The following is a 16,855-nucleotide window of genomic DNA, read 5'->3' on the forward strand; positions in this document are numbered from 1 at the left end:
GACCATTACTCCTTGTTCTGTCATCGGGTACCACTGAGAACAGTCTAGATCCATCCTTTTTGGAACCCCCTTCCAGGTAGTTGAAAGCAGCTATCAAATCCCCCCTCATTCTTCTCTTCTGCAGACTAAACAATCCCAGTTCCCTTAGCCTCTCATCCTAAGTCATGTGCTCCAGCCCCCTAATCATTTTTGTTGCCCTCCACTGGACTCTTTCCGATTTTTCCACATCCTTCTTGTAGTGTGGGGCCCAAAACTGGACACAGTACTCCAGATGAGGCCTCACCAATGTCGAATAGAGGGGAATGATCACATCCCTCGATCTGCTGGCAATGCCCCTACTTATACAGTCCAAAATGCCATTAGCCTTTTTGGCAACAAGGGCACACTGACTCATATCCAGTTTCTCGTCCCCTGTAACCCCTAGGTCCTTTTCTGCAGAACTGCTTCCTAGCCCTGGTCCCTAGTCTGTAACAGTGAATGGGATTCTTCCGTCCTAAGTGCAGGACTCTGCACTTGTCCTTGTTGAACCTCATCAGGTTTCTTTTGGCCCAGTCCTCTAATTTGTCTAGGTCCCTCTGTATCCTATCTCTACCCTCCAGCGAATCTACCACTCCTCCCAGTTTAGTGTCATCTGCAAACTTGCTGAGAGTGCAATCCACACCATCCTCCAGATCATTGATGAAGATATTGAACAAAACCAGCTCCAGGACGACCCTTGGGGTGCTCCACTTGAAACCGGCTGCCAACTAGTCATGGAGCCGTTGATCACTACCCGCTGAGCCCGACGATCTAGCCAGCTTTCTATGCACCTTATAGTCCAATCGTCCAGCCCATACTACTTTAACTGGCTGGCAAGAATACTGTGGGAGACCGTATCAAAAGCTCTGCTACATCAACAGAGGCTTTGGCCCTTTGTAGACAGAAAGAAGAGGACAATATGCAAGGTGCACTATGGCCCTGACCCTGCAAAGAAAGCACATGCTTAATTTAAAGCACATATCTGGCCCCAGTAAATTAAAGCATGTGCTTAACTGCTTTGCTGGATCGGAGCCAAAGCACTCAGCTCCTTGGAGGATCAAACTCTAATGAAGAGCTGAAGTGGAATACACATCTAGTTCTCAAACTGAAGGCAGATAAGAGGCTGCCACAGAGCTACTATTCTAGTGGAGGGGCTGGAATAACAGCAGTGTTGCCCCTCTGTGCTCCCCATGCCAGGATTGCTGGCCAGTGATTCTGAGTAAGCAAGGATGCAGTGACACCTTTCCTGGCCCGCTCCCAGCCTCTACCAAATACTCATCTCCACAGTGGTATATTTGGAGCTGGCATGGAGCTCCCATGCACAGAGGCTAATCAGTGCTCTTTGTCTCCCTGCTCCTCTGGGAGGCACTGTGCGTATGTGTGTAGCCATAAATGCCCAGGAGAAAGTTCACCAATGTGCCACACTGATTTAAGTGTGCCCCTGCACAATGTGGAGACCGTGCTGGGGTGGAAAGGGCCATGCCTGGGGCATGGTGGAACAATGCAGAGTTTACACATATCCTCCCCCCTGGTTTAGGGTCCATTAAGGACTCTGCACCAGTGGTGCAGCTTAGAGCAGCCTGGTGGTTGCTCCAAGTTACACTGGTACCAGCTCTAAGAATCAGGGAGCCATAACTCCTTCTGATGCCACCCCATCCCCTTCATGGCACCCTGGAGAGCTCTGGCGCCAGTGAGAATCTAGCCCTTACTTTCTAGGTGATGTGACTGAAGTAAATAAGATACCTTTGTTTCATGTTCCACAAGACAATTCTGATTTTCCTGATTCTTGATACTTTAAATACGAGCAATTAATACTTTTTGTTGGAAAAACTTGACTTAGTCACCTACATCTCATTTTCAAAAGTGACTTAGGCATTTAGCACCAGATTTATCAGAGTTATTTAATTGTCTAAAGATGCAGATGGGCACCTAGTATGCATTTTAGGGGCCTGAATGCCTTTGTTAGGAGCTTAAGGCCAACTGACTTTCAATGAGACTTAATCTAAGTAACTTAGGTGATTTTGAAATGTTTGTCCTAAGGGCCTAAGTCAGTTTTGAAAATGGGAATTAGGTGTTTTTGAAAATGTTGTAATTTATTATCCCCCTCCCACACACACATTTGATTACATGACCTTCTATAGGAGTTAGTCAGCTCCTTAAATGGCTCCTTACTGAATTTTCACAGTTGACCTAGAAAACATATAAATGTTGTATGAGGTCCTTTCCATCTTGCAGTGGGTCTTTTTCATCTCTAACCCCTATGATTGTGTAAATGTACTATAGGGAACAACTTTTCATTGGCAGGGAGATACTGGATTATTTAATAGGTTTTTTCCATCTGAAACCACTGTTGATTCTAAATTACCTGGTTGTAAGGCATGTAAGCCATCTAAAGCCTTGTGTCACCTATGGAAGAATGATTTGCAATGTGAATGAAATCTCTTTGAATGAAATATAATATGAAAGAGACTGTCTGAATCCTTTAACTCAGAATATTCAGACCTCATTTTGTGTGTTACATCAAGTCAGTTGGAAACTTTCAAAATTGCATGTAACTGGTTTGGAGCTAAAAAATGTGTGTTGCTCTTTCAATACTAATTTTATTAAAGAAGTCACATTTTTTGAATGTCAACATAAAAAAGCAAAACAAATCTATATACTTACTGAAGCATTTTGTCTCCCAGCTCCGACTAGGAACTCTAGACATTTGCATTAAAAAAAAATATTTTTTTTTGCATAAGTATAAGCCCCTTTCCCCAGGTTTTCATACAGACTGAAATTCATACAGACTGAAACAGGGGCAATGTTAATATGTGTAATTCAAACCTGAGAGACAAAGTGAATGAGGTAATATATCTTTTCTTGGACCAATTTCTGTTGGTGAAAGAGACAAACTTTTGAGCTACACAGAGCTCCTCTTCAGGTCATGTTGAGCTTGAAAGTTTGTCTCTCTCACCAACAGAAGTTGGTCCAGCAAAAGATATTACCTCACCCACCTTGTCTTTCCAATATTCTGGGACCAACACAGCTACAACAACACTGATTCAAGTCTCGACAGAAATACAGATGGACTCTTATTACTAGTCTGTTCTTTTGATTTTATTCGTTGGGTCTTACCCCACTATAAACTTCCCCTAACAAGAAGAGAGAATCCCCTCCTGACTGCACCTAATAAAAATGAAATATGACTCAATTGAACTTGTTTGAAGAACACACAGAAAACTATCCAGAAAACTAATTTCACATGCAGAAAGGAAACAATGGGAAATAATCCCCCACATTGCGGTGAACATGAGAAGGGTCACGGTACGTTCTACAAAAAAAAACAAAAACAAAAACAAAAACCAGGAGTACTTGTGGCACCTTAGAGACTAACAAATTTATATGAGCATAAGCTTTCATGGGCTACAGCCCACTTCATCGGATGCTCAAATAAATTTGTTAGTCTCTAAGGTGCCACAAGTACTCCTGTTCTTTTTGCGGATACAGACTAACACGGCTGCTACTCTGAAACCTGTCAGTATGTTCTACATATGCTTTGACTGTTACAAATTAGGCCTGAATAGAAGTTGTTGTTATGATTAAGGATTTAGACAAACCATAATTGTTAGGCTACCAGGAGTAAACAAGGAAGTGTGGGTAAGATGCAGTTATTGCCAGGGAATGTTCATAAGTACGCCTCCCACCAGGGATCCCCAAGCAGCAATCACCCTGCAGAATCCAGCAGAAATTCAGGATGAAAGTAAAGTGACAATATTTTTAAAATAAAAAACTTTTGTGATGAAATTTGTATAAAAGACAAAACTGGTCTCTGGAAAAAAACAAACAGATGCTGATGTTGCCAGTGCCATCTTCTGATTCACTACAAAACACGTGCATTTCTCAAGGTACAGGACTTTTTCCAGTAGTTTTGTGTCTGATTGAGTAGATCATGAAACACTGAACAAGTGACATTAACATTCACTTTGAGCAAAACAGGAGCTTTCATACATAGTGTCCCTGTTCATTCAGCTTTTAATTCCAAAACGGTTCATCATGCTAAACATTCATCTACTAGACTGTTTGCTACTGGTAAACACAGAACAAATATTACTCAGGAGAACAATATGTCTTGAAGAAACATGAAAACCTACAAATGTTTTGATCAGTGAAATGATATTTCAAGTTTCCCGAAAGACATCAGCAGGACACTGGGATATCACATGAGAAACTGGGACTGTCCCAATAAAATGAGAAGAGATTGTTTTTTGATAACAGAAATGTAGAAGCCAAACAATGAGCTGCTTTTATAATATGGTACAAATCTCAGAATCATAGAAATGACACACAGAACAGTATTAAGTCCTCTTGCCTGCCCCTTTCCATGAAGGTTTGCTCCCTAGAATATATTTTCTAGTGGAGCAGCTGATCTACTTTGAAGAACCCAAAGCTGGAGTACTTCCACCATATTGAGATATACCTATCTCATAGAGCTGGAAGGGACCTTGAAAGGTCATTGAGTCCAGTCCCCTGCCTTCACTAGCAGGACCAAGTACTGTCCCTGACAGCATTTTTTTTCCTCCCCAGATCCCTAAATAGCCCCCTCAAGGATTGAACTCACAACCTGGGTTTAGCAGGCCAATGCTCAAACCACTGAGCTATCCCTCCCCGCATATGCTTATGGGGTTAGTGTTTTCTGTCAGCAAGGCTTTATTACTTCAATAGTCACAGGTTCCCTGAGCAATCCTCAAACAAGCTATGTGTTTTGTTTAGAGGTGGTTGGACTAGATGTATCCAGTATCTGATGGTACCAAATGAATTACCTTCAGCAGAACTATAAAATTCCCAGTGTCACTTAGTGAGTTTGGCAGTCAGGGCAGTATTGTTCCAGGGGAACCATATTCAGAGGTGTCGCACTGGGATCAGTCCCATTAGAAACGGGCAGCAGAGTAGAGCGTCTAGTGGTAATCCAGAAAAGTGGAGAAGACAATGTAAGAGGAAAGCTGGGTTGCTCAGTTTTTGCCATGGATAGTTTAAGAGAATAATGGGGCTATCAGAGAGCTAGGAAGGGAAGTAAGCCTGCTGGGGGAGGTCAGGGAAACCATTCAGACACCACTGCTGATCCAGGTTTCTATATTCCTGGTTGCCAGCATTCGGCTGTGTGATCCTGGAACAAGCACTTAACCTCCCTAGCCTATCCATCTGTCAAATGGTCCAGTTATACTTAGCGTGGATAACCTTAAAACACCCCAAACACTTGTATTACCACAATATTAACATATCACAATTTGTTACTGTATCCTTTCCTATACCCAGTATAAATAATATTCTGGTGAGGTGTTTATATCCTGGTATGGTTCCTTTTTAAAGTGCCTCCCTTACAGGGACATTGTGTTGCTTAAATAATTCATGTTTATAAAGTATGTTAAGATCCTCAAAGAAATGGTCCCACATAAATGCAAAGTATTAAATATTTTGTGTTCTTCCCTAGAAGAGCATCCAAAACCTGATAGCACTTTGTTGTTCTTAAGGGTCAGCGGAAAGAAGGAATGCCAGCCCTACCAAGCCTCCAAAACCAAGAGAGCTTCCCAGCCCTATGTTTTATATTCTGCCTTCCTTTGATTAGGCAGATTTTCACACCATAAGTAGGATAAAAAAAAATCAAGTATTAAATAATGCTATGAAATCTTGACAACAGAAAGGAGTCGATCAAATGAGCCAAGCAGAAATCCCTTAACTGGTAATATGAGCAATGAAAGACCTACCCCTCTAGCCTGACCTAAAATTAACAGATCTGTCAAGTTTAAGAGCCAGCTTTCCTTGGAAAATAAAAGTACCCTTTTCTTAGCCACCTCTTAAAGGAAATTCATGTGGCCAGAATAAAGTTTGCACAGGGTGTTAGTGACAGTTAATGTATAAGCCAACAATGTTTACTCAATATTATATAGGTTTTGCAACACACCATGGGAGTAACTTAGCTTGATATATTAGTTCTGTGCTGAGAAAGTGAGACTGTCACTGAGATCTGTAAAGCACAGCAGGTATTTTCCTTATGGAAAAAAGATAAGGTTCTGGTCAGAACAATAAAATGCAGTCCAACGTGCAGTGCTGCACATATGAGACCCAATCAAGGCTGCTTTCGGATACACATGTACAAAACTTCCACTGACATAGAAGCAGCTGCACGTATGAACCCTTATTTCCTTATCCCACTCCCATCTTTCATGCCTATTCCAAAGCAGTTCCATATGCAGGAAGTGCCCTCCCAAAATCCATGTACCATGACTCAACCCTCTACTCGTGCAAATCCCTCCCACAGACTCTTTGCTTCTCAAATGAAAAATTACCAGACCATGACAGGACAAAGAAGTACAATCAAATCATTTCAAATGACTGCCATGCTCTGGGTCTTGTCTTACACTCTCACCTCTACAGCACAAGCTCTGTAAGGGCAGAAACTGTGGTGATATTTGGGTCGTGCTCAGCCTCAAACACACCATCAACACTTAACAAATGATAACTAATAGGCCAACCCCTCAGCTGAAGTTAAGGAGTGCTTAGTGCACCTGAGGACTGAGGTCACAAAGAGGGCAAGAGGGGACAAAGTTGATCTTTTGTCTAAGGGTCACTCTGTGTGGGTCCAGGCCCCCAGAGACTATTAGAGCAACTTAGTGGTTGCTCTATTTTGTTCCAGCTGCTGACTGCAGGGATGCCCTGTTGATTGGTCCCTTTCTTTTGGCTATACTTTCTATGTTAGCAGTTACGGGTTGGCATGGGGATGGTGGGGCTCAGAAACCTCTAGGCTATCCAAGGATTCCTCTGCAGAGGGGAATCTTTAGTGGCCAGAACTCAAAGTAAAACTCAGAGGGTGTGAGTTCATGTGGAGTGAAAGCAAAGAAAATGGCCACTTGAGACCATGTGAGTTGAAACTGTTGAGCATTGCACAGCTTCACTGCTATCCCATTCTGTGCATCTACTGTCCTTACAAATGGAGGACTAGCCTCCAAAAGCCTACCACCAGAGCAGCACAAAGGAGCCATAGAATTGTCTTAGGCTACGTCTACATTACACACCACTTGTGGTAGCGCGGTCAGTTGCCAGAGCCTTCCCCTGCTGCTAGAGCGGGGAAAGGCTCCAGCAGCAGGGAGTTGCCAGAGTGTTTCCCTTTGGCAGGGGGAAGGTTCTAGAAGCGGGAAGCTGCCCGAACCTTTTCCAGCAGTGAGGAAAGGCTCCAGAGGCTGGGAGGCAGCGGGACAATACATGGCTAAAAACAGCAGTGTAGACGGGGAGGAATGGCTCGGGGGCGGGGGGTAGAGAGCCATGTAGGAGATGTACTGAGGCACATATCCACAACCTTCAGGCATATCTGAACTCTACTTGCCTAAGCTGTGCCCCACTGTCTACACTGCTCCTTAAACCTATGCTGATGGGCTACCCAGAGTACATACTGTACACACCACCGAAAGAAGCCTGCAGTGTAGACATAGCCTTAGAAAGGTATCTGGGGATTCCCTGGTATGGGGCTAGCTCTCCTCCATCTCTCCTGACACCTCCAGCACAGGGGATGTGAGAGGCCTGGGAAGGAGCACAGTCACAGCACACTGTACCAGCAATTACCCCGCCAGCTTGGGGCAGGCAGGCCCTGGCCACATTGGAATCCAGGACCGCACCGATGAACTCCACTCTTTGCGAAGGGGTCAACATCGACTTCTCTGACCTGTAGGGACCCGTTACAGGCCAGTGTGGATTACAGCACCCCGGAGGCTCCTCTAATTTAGATTTGAGCTTAAACCTGCCCATGTGAGCCCTGAATGATCATGAGAGCATAAAAGTGGTTTAAAGCCCCTTCTGCCCAACTCACCTGCCTGAAGCAAGGGTTCTGGCCCAGATAGTAGTTTGGGTTGGAGTTTCTCCAGCCTAAAAACACAGAAGTAACAAAAGCATAAAAAGCTATTCCAGGAGCATGGAAAATGCAGTAATTCATTTACAGGATGGGAAGTTGCGATCTGTGTTCTTTACCGTGCTCTGACACAGCCTTCATGAACAACCTCCAGAAAGTCACTTCACTACTCTGTTCCTCAGTATAGCCTCCTGTAAAATAGGGACAACAATGCTCTCCTAAGCCTCAAAGCATCAATGTGAGGCTGAATCCATTAATGTTTGCCAAGTGCTTTGAGACCCTTGGGTGGAAGGTGCCATCTATGGGCAAAGTATTATTACTATTTACAATTTAAAATAATACTATGCCACTTGGTTTATTATAGAGTGTTCTGACATCTTCCACTCACATGCACCCTCCTTTACTGTCAGTGTATAGTATCAGAAGGGTAGCTGTGTTAGTCTGGCTCTGTAAAAAGCGACAAAGAGTCCTGTGGCACCTTATAGACTAACAGACATATTGGAGCATAAGCTTTCATGGGTGAATACCCACTTCGTCAGACGCATGTAGTGGAAATTTCCAGAGGCGGGTATAAATATGCAGTCAAGAATCAGTCTAGAGATAACGAGGTTAGTTCAATTAGGGAAGATGAGGCCCTCTTCTAGCAGTTGAGGTGTGAACACTAAGGAAGGAGAAACTGCTTTTCTAGTTGGCTAGCCATTCACAGTCTTTGTTTAATCCTGAGCTGATGGTGTCAAATTTGCAAATGAACTGAAGTTCAGCAGTTTCTCTTTGAAGTCTAGTCCTGAAGTTTTTTTGCTGCAGGATGGCTACCTTTAAATCTGCTACTGTGTGTCCAGGGAGATTGAAGTGTTCTCCTACAGGTTTTTGTATATTGCTATTCCTAATAGCAGTCAGTGTATAGTCACAAATAGAACAAGGGCAGCTAGTCATTCATTTAAAATCCAGACTCTGGACTGATCAGTCATTTATCAATCCTGAAAGCATCGGTGTAGCCAGAAGAAAGAAATCATTACAGACAAACTAATGTGTGTCATGTGGTTATGATCACTGCACAATAATAACAGCAACAGCAACAGCAACAACAAAACCCTATTTGAAAGGACCTACACTTCCGAAGAAGTACGTTACGTTGTACGCTGTGGACTGACATCTTTTCAAATGGCTGGTCTCTCTCCGATACTGTGATAAGTAAGAACACAATAGAAACCATTTACCTGCCAGCTTGGGTATCTTTAATTGTTACCATGCATCAGATGGCACAAATCCTTACTGGAACACAGGGTTGGTGGGTTCCATATCTGACAGATAATGGATGTTTTATTGCTTTCAGAACTAAAGTACTGTATACATTGTACTATAGGATTGGTTTCTTCTTGAGAAAAATGTGTGCATTACAGGTTTTCCACCTATCATCCAAATATGTAATTTTCTTTACAATGGCCCTGCTATCACCAACAAAAAGATGCAATGCTTTGATTGCACGCTTTATTGGAAGCTATCATTAGCATGGTTGTCAGCGCCCCAATTTGACTACAGAGCTCAAAATGTAGATTTGCTGAACAGATAAGTGTTACCAGATTCTTCCACATTTTTATTGTCTGAACTTGGGAAATGCTCTGCAGATAGTCACACATATGTACTGATTTTGTTTAAGGTTTACTGGTTGACAAGGCAACATGCCAATCAGTTTGAATAGATCTTTGCTCCTTTTGCCTGCAGCATATCATCCTTCAGATCACCTTTTTAATTCATATTATCTTCTATATAATTTAAATTCTATCAAACTCCACCCTCCATGAATGTACCCTTTCTGCTTCAGCTTAATGTGCTGGGCAATAGGCTTTGCAGTGTCAATATTAGAGCTGGAGGAAAATGGGAAGAAAGGGGAATTACCATGAAAAAAATCAGTGAAAAATTTTACTTTGTCAAAAAACACAACCTGAAAATATTTTGGCTGAAAATCAAAAATACTCTGCTTTTCGTTTTCCTCAAACAATTTTCATTTTTCAGAGGAAGACAGACATTTTCCACATTTTTCATTTAGTCAAAAATCCAATTTTCCATCTAAACAAAAGTTTCAACAAAAAGCCTGTGGCCAGCTGGGGCCAATATACTCATACCAGCAGCACTTACACTCAGACTGATGATTGGGGGGTTGGGTCTCATACAGGGACTTGGGCTCTTGCTGACTTTTGACACTATACTTTAGTTCCAGGAATGGAAGAAGCTTTAGTACTGTTAGAAGTGCTCTCTTATACAGGAGTCAGTATTATTCATTAATAATGTCCTTATTATCCACATCTGTTGATGGCCAAGGTGGCAATTAAAGATTCCAGAGCATATTTTGGAAAGAGCAGAGGACAGGATAGAACCCTTGGCTCCTACTGAAGTCAATTATATTTGAGGGGGCTCAGCACTTCCTAGAAGGAAGAGGTCGTACCACATATGTTCTAATGTCTAAGGCTAGGAACTGAGCTATTTGCTAAGTGCATAACATTTTCTCTCTCTGTCTGCACAACAGCTGCACCATGGGAGTCTCTCTCATTGCTCTGTAAAGCACTTTGGCTTCCTTTGAGTATGAAAGGTATCGTACAAAACTATATTCTGTCTTGTAACAGTCATTACAGTGGCAGTCCTTAGAAGGCTTGTCTGATTCATAGATGCCATGTAGTTTGAGAGTCAAGTCCTGGCAGCACCATGCTGAAAACATGTGGCATCAGACCTTAACAACATATGAAACAGTTTCTTAACTGCTAGTGTCCTGCACTATAGTTTAGAATGCCATTCCATCCATGGCTTTAGACTGAGCAGCTCTCTCTTTCTTAAGCATGTATGCAATTAATCATCTTAAACCATCAGCACTGTTCAGAGTGGGGATTAACAATGGCTAATGCAATACAACTACTATTAATACCAATAACCTCCTCTGATTAGTATCATCAGTGGAGGTTTCAGACCTAATGTTTTCATTAACTAGTGGCTCTTCAGGAAAAATAAGCCCTTGCCTTACCTAATGGGACTTCAAATTCTGAGCAAACAAATTCAGAGTCCAAAGAGGAGGAAAGGAGTGGACAGTGGTGACAGAGCTGGAGGTGATAACCTCAAACTACACTGAGAGACATATTCTGCACTCACAGGGTTCACATTGACAGCCCCATGAAGAGAACTGGTGCAGAGTACATCTACTTTAACAGCAAGCAAGAAAACTTCTTTATTTGTTCTACTGGCATTGGCCAAGTCCTCCTCCCACTCTTGTGCATTGTCTGCTGACTGGAACCTAGTTGCTATGCTGAAAGCCATACCACCTTGTAATGTATTTGGATCATATTAGAGCACGCAGCAAAGCCAGATGAGGCACAAGCTCAATCAGAACTCATTTGGAGATTTCCTATACGCTACCTAGGCACTGGCAGGAAGTAGCACTGGTATTTCATTTGGTGTCACTCTTCCTTCTCATTCAGTATCAAACCAGTGCCCCGGCATGGTGTACACTAGTACTGTGCTGTTACGGATGCTAACTTTTATATGAGGCATAAAAGGATGGTCCTGCCCAATTGTAGTTAATAAAGATTTCAGGGCACTTTCCTAAAATGAGCCCCAGTACTATATCCACATTCTAAAGCAATTCATTATATTTTACCTACCTAAAACATGTATCTTTATTTCCTGTTCTTCACTGTTCTGTGATGTTGCTGTGCTTTATTAAACAGCTGCTCTGTTCCCTCTGGAATTGGCTGTATTGCAGAAGTGATTCCTGAACTGGTATGTCCCTTATTTACCTCAAAGCATTGTAATGGTTAATGAGCTAACGTTTGCAAAGCATTGCGAGATCCTCAAATGAAAGATGTATAATTATTATGTTATCATCATTGGTGGTCCAGAGAGAAGATCTGAGATCAGATTATCCACCAATAACTCACTCTTTTAAAAAAAAAGAAAGAGCCAGTTTTGAGTATTTTAAAAATATTTTCAAGCAGGAAAGTTTTGTACATTCCAAATGGTCAAAGAAATATTATGAGAACTGGTAAAGAAGGAAAAATTCAGTCCAAAACAGAAGTTTTGACAACCAAAATATAGGAGACCTTCCACCTAGGTTAGTGCCTAGTAAACAGGCAGTTTATAAATGAAAAACTATCGCAAAATAAGACAAGAAGTTACCCGTTTCTGTTTTGGTTTTAGAATGATTGATCACTTGATCACATTACCCTTTAAAGTGTCTCAAACACTTCTGTGATGAGTGTGTATAAAATAGAATAAAATATAGGCTCAGTCCTGAGCCCACTGAAGTCAATGGTAAAATTCCTATTGATTTCAGTGGAAGGAGGATCAGACTTATCTGAGTGGAGAGAAATATATTAGTAACAATTTATACATATTACACTGGTTATCTGGGCCCTACTTCAACAAGGTGCTTAAGCACATACCTAGCTTTAAACATGTGAATAGTCCCATTGAAGTCAATGAGATTACTCAGGTGCTTAAAGTTGGGCACATGCCTAAGTACGTTTGTGGAACAGGGCCATAGAGATTAATAAATTGCTATAATCTCTCAGCACAACCATTGTTACTAGTGGGTCATTTTGGCGATTTCTTAAAATTACAGAGAAAATGTAAAGCTGCTGATAAATAATTTCTATTATGTTTTTGTGCCAAGTTTGTGCTTGAAAATGAAAGGAGCCTCTTTATTAAGCTCTAAACATATCTAATCAGCACCAATTCACACACCCATCAATGGAGCCATTGCTTTTCTATGAGAATTTTGCAGAAAGCGAAGATGCCATTTTTTAATTCAAGCGCTGCCTGTTTAATCTCCTGGTTGTTCTCTTTTCTTCTTCCCCTCCTCGAGTGCAGATATCAAACTTCAGCCGTCATGATCTTCCTTCATGTCAGCACTGTGATCTAACAGAACGCTAAACCAGATGGAGTCCACCAGAATCCAGACAGACATTCACGGTTCTATTCACATTGCAGATTACAGGGCCCATCCTGCACTTGGCTCCCACTGAAGTCAAAGGGAGTGGAAAGCACTCAGCAGAACATGTCTCTTGAAGGACTGGGCCCATTCCAGTCTCTTGAAGGATTGGGCCCTTTCATATGAAGGGCTAGTTTGTACAGCCCTCCCGGACGCATACCCAAGGACATGCTATACGGGGAGCTATCAGAGGGAACAAGAACAAGCTTCGCTATAAAGACACATGTAAGCGAAATATGAAGGAATTTGGAATTGATCCTAACCGATGGGAAATCTTGGCAAGTGATCATAACAAGTGATGCCACCGTCTTCAAGAGGGTATCAAAGTCCATGATACCCTCTTGAAGCTGGTTCCTACAGCTTGAAGAGAAGAGCAAGCAGCTCCCAACCAACATACATACATTTGCAATAACTGCCAAAAATCATGCAAATCTTCGATTGGACTATTCAGTCACATGAGACATTGCAAACATCTACATCATAGGCTGCAATTCCCACTGTGTCTCACAGATGAAAGCATGCCAACAACAGATGGGTGAGCATTTACTCACCTAAGGAGTCTAAGTAGTCTCTAAGTAGTGTCCCTTTCTTGATGCTCCAGACCACGGCAGGGGTCCAGGATTGACTTTTCTAGGTCTACTGATATGACAGAGTGCTCACCAATATGAACTAAAACAGGGGGGAAACCTCCAAGGATAAAATGATGGTTGCCAGGGGAGTAACATTTTAATCATCCTTTCTTCACTCTGTGCAAGACAGGTTCCATTAAGCCAGCTCCCGTATTATCTTATCTTATTTATAGAAGTCATTTATTCACTGACCTCATAAGCACAATGAATGCATTGTTAAACTGCTTTAAATGGTGGAGATAAGTGGATTATTTTAACACGGTGGTTAATTGTATATCTGATTTCCCTTTAACTTCTTAGAAGCAAACATATATCATCATCTTCAAGAAATGTAACATGGTATTACAGACTTGATCTCTAAACCTAAACCTTTGTAACTAGACAATGTATGCCAACCTTGCCTGGCTTTTTCTATTAAGCAGTTAGTAATTTCACCAATAACATCCTTACCTAAACTAGATGCAAACTGGTTGTTATAAGGTGAAAAGCTTCATATTCTAGCATTGAGCCCTTGAGTGGGCATTCTGGATGCTCACTCCTGTGTCATATGTCAGTTTTTGTATTCTTTTCTCAATTTACAGCAATTAACACATGTAAATTCCATTCACATCACTAGAGAGAGTTCTTAAATCCATGAGGGAATAAACAGACCCTTAGCAGCGAAATGCAGGATTTCTAGGATTTAGACCAGTTTTTCTCAAACTGGAGTCACTGCTTGTGTAGGGAAAGCCTCTGGCGGGCCGGGCTGGTTTGCTTATCTGCCGCCTCCACAGGTCCAGCCGATCGCAACTCCCACTGGCTGCGGTTCACTGCTTCAGGACAATGGGAGCTGCTAGAAGTGGCGCCCAGTAAGTCCCTCAGCCCGTACCACTTCCAGCAGCTCCAATTGGCCTGAAGCAGTGAACCGCAGCCAGTGGGAGCCGCGATTGGCTGGACCTGTGGAGGCGGCAGATAAGCAAACCAGCCCGGCCCGCCAGGGGCTTTCCCTACACAAGTGGTGACCCCAGTTTGAGAAACACTGATTTAGACTATAACAAATTTGTTTAACTTTTGTTTCCACACAAATTGCAGTCATCCGTGCCTAACAAAGCAGGTATTTTGGTCCTGCACAGGTGGCCATTTTAGCTGCTTCACTGGTTACGGCTCAGGAACCTGCAATCAGACCTGCTACATTGGATCCCTGAACTCTTGCAGAGCCTCACTGATGTCAAGGGGTCTCTGTCTGAGGGTACAGGTCCAGGCTATAAGATCTGACTGCACAACTGAAGCCTTAGTATTCATTCATTATTTGCATGTGCACATCTGATAGTGCATGCATAAATCAGCATGCACAAATATTTGTCCACCACCAACTGAAAATTTGGCCAAATTAAGCTGCTTGTGTAAACTTGCATAGCTCTTGTTACCTTCAGTGTAGTTTAAACAATTATATATTGTTATTTAATGTTTATATTCTAGTAGCTCCTAGATGCCTCAACTAGGTCAAAATATTTCATTTACATTTTATTGGAAACAGAAAATATATTTAACAGGCTCTTTCATTCAATAGTTACAATAAGCCAGTCATAAAATTTGAGATTTTACACAATACTGGTACTATTGTGCAATCATATAGTCATTTTACGGTCCTAAACTTTTCAAGGACTACATAAATAATAATAATTTCCCAAACTAACTGTTGCATTTGGGTTTAAAACTGTAATCCCCTGTAACTTTACACTGTAACTTTCATGGCAAGCTTCAGCTATCACTTTTTACTTACTTTTATTCGTTTTATGTACTTTTTAATATACTGCCTAAATCATGCCATGGAGGAGTAGGCTTGAGAAGGCTGACACTGCAAGGGCAAAGGCCAGTGGAAAAAGGGCATTAAGTTTGATGTCCTTTTGAGAGGACCTGCTTAATTAAAAGATGGCCTTCATTACATGAGGTTGCAGAAAGCATCATTTCATTGGAGCAATCAGGGAAAGTTTCTCTGACTGTGACAGTCCTGCCAAAAATCTAATTAGAGATTCATCTGAACTAATATATCAGTGTTATTGTGTGTCAGGCAGCCCCAATGTATCAAGCCTGAGTGGAGTTTTAATGGTCCAAATCTGTCCGTCTAAACATCGTAAAATAGGAAACAAATCAACAGACCAGAAACGCTAATAATAGAGAGATATTTATTGTAAAATACCGTTCATTGTATTAGGTCTCTAGAATTAGGGAAACAGAACCAAGTGTGTTAATCAGAGAGTTGTGACGCCCTGTACAGCAAGATTATTTTACCTCTACTATGAGATTCAACTGTGGTCACCCCTTCCAACTAAGGTGATTCAGGAGATGATCCTCTTGCTGAGCCAATACCCCAGCATGCTGTTAGGAGACAATGGACTATTAGAGGTGCCAGCCTTCAGAGGAGAGAGAAATCTGGGATCTTGGCTATCAGTCTACACTCATTACGGTGCCTGGAGCACATGCCTCAGTCACTGTGCATCTTCTGTGGTAAGCAGTGAATGCTCTGCAGGAACCTTTGTTTCCTTCAGTATGCATCTTGTGAGATGACACAGGCCAGATTTGGTAGTGGCAAAATCAGTATCAAGAAAACCAGGTTTTCACCTTCACCAGTTAAACGTAGCCAAATCCTTCAGTATAATAGTTAAGAGCAGAGTTGAAGAAGATTTCCCCCTTCATTGGCTGGTATAGATTGCAGGTATGGATGGTTGGGACTTACAAACACACTTTCTGGTGCGGTTGAGATGGTGGCTAAATTTGTAAACATTCGGCACCTGCTTTTCTGCCAAGTCTCACCCAACAGTCCATTTTAACTCCTTTATTATAAATTTCTGAAAACAGCTGTTTACAATGGAAATACTTGCGTTAAGTTCAGCTGCTGCTCTCCTATGCTATTATTATTGTTTATTATTATTTGTATGAGATAGCGTGTAGGAGCCCTAGTTGTGGAGCCAGTCACTGAACACAGATCAAAAAGCTGGCCCCATCCCAAAGAGTTTACAATCCTCATAGGTACATTGTCACTGAGACAGTGACAGAACTGTATTTTAAAGGAACACATTCATTCTTATGTGATGCTATAGTTCATATGGAAACAAACCCAAACATTATCTTGCCACCACCTAAAATTCCAACTAATCAATTTTAAAATGCTTTTCCATTCTTAATTTGTCTGGATCTAAGAAGCTATAATGATTGAGCAGGAAACCTACACACCATATCCCACCTGTATAATGCACCCATCCAACCAAAAAGTGAACATGTTCTTTGATATCTGGGTGAAATCCTGTCCTACTGCAATGAATGGGAATGTTGCCCCTTGCATTTGTAACTGTCCATCCTATGTCAATCAGACCA

At 41.9% G+C, this 16,855-nt stretch overlaps 1 long non-coding RNA gene across 2 annotated transcripts in view; it reads right to left on the reverse strand.

Moving 5' to 3' along the window:
* The window catches only part of LOC123349145, a 194,423-nt gene that overhangs the window by 85,887 nt on the left and 91,681 nt on the right, over positions 1–16,855 (reverse strand). For both annotated transcript variants that reach the window (XR_006573396.1, XR_006573397.1), the window contains exon 3: positions 7,859–7,914. This is a non-coding gene — a long non-coding RNA (uncharacterized LOC123349145). The remainder of the gene's footprint in view (positions 1–7,858; positions 7,915–16,855) is intronic.

The sequence above is a fragment of the Mauremys mutica genome, chromosome 14, assembly GCF_020497125.1.
Source record: "Mauremys mutica isolate MM-2020 ecotype Southern chromosome 14, ASM2049712v1, whole genome shotgun sequence".
In the NCBI taxonomy this organism is placed as follows: Eukaryota; Metazoa; Chordata; order Testudines; family Geoemydidae; genus Mauremys; species Mauremys mutica.